This window comes from Orycteropus afer, unplaced genomic scaffold (assembly GCF_000298275.1).
Source record: "Orycteropus afer afer isolate SDZICR_OR568_19922 unplaced genomic scaffold, OryAfe1.0 scaffold00312, whole genome shotgun sequence".
Classification (NCBI taxonomy): Eukaryota; Metazoa; Chordata; class Mammalia; order Tubulidentata; family Orycteropodidae; genus Orycteropus; species Orycteropus afer.
The window spans coordinates 2,676,165-2,680,326 of NW_006921899.1; positions in this window are offsets into that span (position 1 = coordinate 2,676,165).

Sequence of the window (4,162 nt, forward strand, 5' to 3'; positions counted from 1 at the left end):
CACTTAGCATGTTTTTAGGTTTATCCATATCACACCATGCATCTGTACTATACTCCTTTTTGTGGCTGAGTATGTCAATGAACAGAGGTGGCATATTGTTTTGGTTACCTAGCGTTGCTCTGACAGGAATATACCACAAATGAGATGGCTTAAACAAACAGGAGTATATTCTCCTACAGTTCAGGAAGCTACAAGTCTGAGTTCAAAGTGCCAGGCTCTAGGGGCTAGGTGAAGGCCCCTCGACCTTGGGCTTTAGCACTGCCTCTTGCTCCTGGCCCAGTGGATCTAGAGGCATCTCTTCATCAGGCAGCTGCTGCCTGCTGAGGCTGACAAACCCAAGGTCGACAAGTGAAAAGACACAGTCCCAGTGTTACCAAACCACACAGCAGGTCATTAATGCAAGTCCACTGAAAGCCCCAATATTGGCAGAGAATGACAGGCTACTGAACGAAGACTTGGCTACACACGGGGTCCACGCATGCCAAAAAGCTGGAGACCTTCCTCAAGGCTGCTTCTTATGTACAGGAAGCAGACCACAGGCCTAAAGCAGCTACTCAGCTGCTCCAGTAGACTCCACCATGGAGCTGACTGCCAGTCTCATCATGGGGAATAACTACATCCAGCTGCCCAGCCACTCACCCAGGCCCAGCCAAGTTGATAACAACGTTAACTACCACACATATTTTACTTATTCATTCATCATTTGATGGATATTTAGGTTGTTTTCACTTTTTGGCAATTGTGAATAATGCTGTTATGAACCTTAGTGCACAAGTGTTTGTGTGGACATACATTTTCAATTCTCTTGGGCATATATCTAGGAGTGGAACTGCTGGGTCTTATAGTAACTCTATGTCTAACTCTGAGGAATTCCTTGACTGTTGTCCACAATGGCTGCACCATTTTACATTCCTACCAGCCCTGTACAAGAGTTCCAATTCTCTGTACCCTTCTTTTATAATATCATTATCTATCCTAATTGTTAGGAAGTGGTAGCTCATTGTAACTTTGATATGCACTTCCCTAATGACTACTAATAAAGGGGCCCTGAGTGGCACAAACAGTTATGTGCCATCCTCACTTTGAAGACTAAGCCAAACCATCGTGATTTCCAGTCCTCTCATGTGCAAGTCCAACACTCGTCTGTCAGTCTGTTGGACTGTGGTGGCTTGCATGTTGCTGTGAGGCTGGAGGCTGGAGGCTATACCACTGGTATTTCAAATGCCAGCAGGTCACACATGGTGGGACAGGTTTCAACGGAGCTTCCAGACCAAAACATACTTGGAAGAAGGAAGGGGCCATTCACTTCTCAAAGATCTGGCCAGTGAAAACCTCATGAATAGCAGTGAAATACTGTCTGATGTATTACTGGAAAACTTTATGAACAGCCCTGAAACACTGTCCCATATAATGGCAGAAGACGAGCCTTCAGGTTGGAAAGCAATCAAAATATGACTAGGGAAGAACTGCCTTCTCAGAGGAGAGCCAACCTTAAGGATGTGGATGGAGTAAAGCTTTCGGGATCTCCCTCCACTGATGTGGTATGACTCAAAGTGAGAAGGACAGCTGCAAACACCCATCACTAATCTGAACATGGAATGTATGAAGTACAAATCTAGGAAAACTAGAAGCTGTAAAAAAATGAAATGGAACACATAAAGATCAATATCCTAGGCATTAAACAAAAAAACAAAAATTTTTTTCAATTCTGACTCATAGTGACCCCCAATGGGTTTACAAGGTGGTAAATCAGAAGTAGAGTGCCCCATCTTCCTTCTGTGGAGCAGCTGGTGGTTGGTACTGTCAACCTTCCAGTTAGAAGTCAAACACCTTAGGCCCGGCCCTGTGCCACCAGAGCTACTTTTATCCTAAGCATTAGTGAGCTAAAAGATAGATGATCCCACAGAATGTGGAAATTATCCAACAATATCATTAATATAATTAATATTGCACATAAGTAAAATCTTACTGAAGGTAATTAAAAAATGGTTGCAGCAGTATATTGACAGAGAACTTCCAGAAGTGCAAGCTGGATTCAGAAGAGGACATGGACAAAGGGATATCATTCCCAATGTCAGATGGATCTTGGCTCAAAGCAAAGAATACCAGAAAGATATTTACTTGTGTTTTATTGACTATGCAAAACCATCCAATTGTGAGGATCATAACAAATTGTGGATAACACTGAGAAGAACGGGAATTCCAGAACACTTCATTGTGCTCATGAGGAACCTGTACACTGACCAGCAGGCTGTCATTCAAACAGAACACGGGGACGCTGCATGGTTTCGAGTCAAGAAGGGAGTGTGTCAGGGTTGTGCCCTTTCACTGTACTTACTCAATCTGTCTGCTGAGCAAATAATCCAAGAAGCTGGACTATATGAAGAACATGGCATCAAGATTGGAAGAAAAATCATTAACAACCTGCTATATGCTGACGACATAACCTTGCTTGCTGAAAGTGAGGATGACTTGAAGCCCTTACTGATGAAAATTCAAGAATACAGTCTGCAGTATGGATTACATCTCAATACAAAGAAAACAAAAATCCTCAAAACTGGACCTATAAGCAGCATCATGATAAATGGAGAAAAGATTGAGGTTGTCAAAGACTTCACCTTGGCTTGGTTCTACAACTGATACCCAGGGAAGCAGCAGTCAGGACATCAGATGACATATAGCATTGGGCAAGTTGGCTGCAAAAGACCTCTTTCAAGTACTGAAAAGCAAAGATGTCTCTTTGAGGACTAGGGGGCGCCTGACACAAGACATGGTATTTTCAATTGCCTCATATGCATGTGAGAGCTAGACAATGAATAAGGAACACTGAAGAAGAATTGATGCTTTTGAGTTGTGGTGCTGGCGAAGAATGCTGAAAGTACCATGGACTGCTAAACGAACTAACAAATCTGTCCTGGAGGAATTGCACCCGAAATGCTCCTTGGGAGTGAGAATGGCCAGACTACATCTCACCTACTTTGGTCCTGTTGTCAGAAGGGACTATTCCCTGGAGTAGAATGTCATGCTGGGTAAGGTGGAGGGTTGACGAAAGAGGGGAAGGGCCTCAACGAGATGAAATGACACAGTGGCTGCAGTGATGGGCTCAAGTATAACAGGGATCACAGAGCTGGTGCAGGACTGGGCAGTGTTTCATTCTGCTGTGCATAGGGTCACTATAAGTCAAAGACAACTCAACGGCATCTAACAACAGCAACAACAGTGAGCTAAAATGGACTGGTTTGGGCCATTCTGAAACATACAACCATATGATTCACTATGCTGGGAATGACAAATTGAAGAGGAAGGGTGTGGCATTCACCATCACAAAGAATGTTTCAAGATCTGTTCTGAAGTACAAAGCTGTCAGTGACAGGATAATATCCATACGCCTATAAGGAAGACCAGTTAATACTACTATTACTCAAATTTACGTACCAACCGGCAAAGCCAAAGATGAGGAAACTGAACATTTTTACCAACTTCTACAGTCTGAGGTGGACCAAACATGCAATCAAAATGTATTATTACTGGTGGTTGCAATGCAAAAGTTGGAAACAAAGAAGAATCACTAGCAGTTGGAAAATATGGCCTTTGTGACAGAAATAATGCTGGAGATCACATGATGGAATTTTGTAAGATCAATGACCTATTCAATGCAAATATCTTTATTCAACAACATAAACAGTGGTTATACACATGGGCTTCGCCAGATCGAGTACATAGGAATCAGACTGACTACATCTGTGGAAAAAGGCTATGGAGAAGCTCAATATCTTCAGCCAAAACAAGGCCAGGAGCTGATTGTGTAACAGACCATCAACTGCTCATATGCAAGTTCAAGTCAAAGCTGAAGACAATTAAAACAAGTCCATGAGAGGCAAAATATGACTTTGATTATATCCCTCCTGAATTCAGAGACTCTAAAGAATAGATTTGCATCAACTGAGGAATGGATAACCAAACTATGGTACATATACACAATGGAATACTATGCAACCCTAAAGAATAACACAGAATCTGCAAAACACTGCATAACATGGATGAACTTGGAGAATATTATGCTGGGTGAAATAAGTCAATCACAGAAGGACAAATATTGTATTAGTCCATTATTATAAAAGTCAAGGAAAGGTTTATCTATGGAAGGAAATTTTCTTTGTTG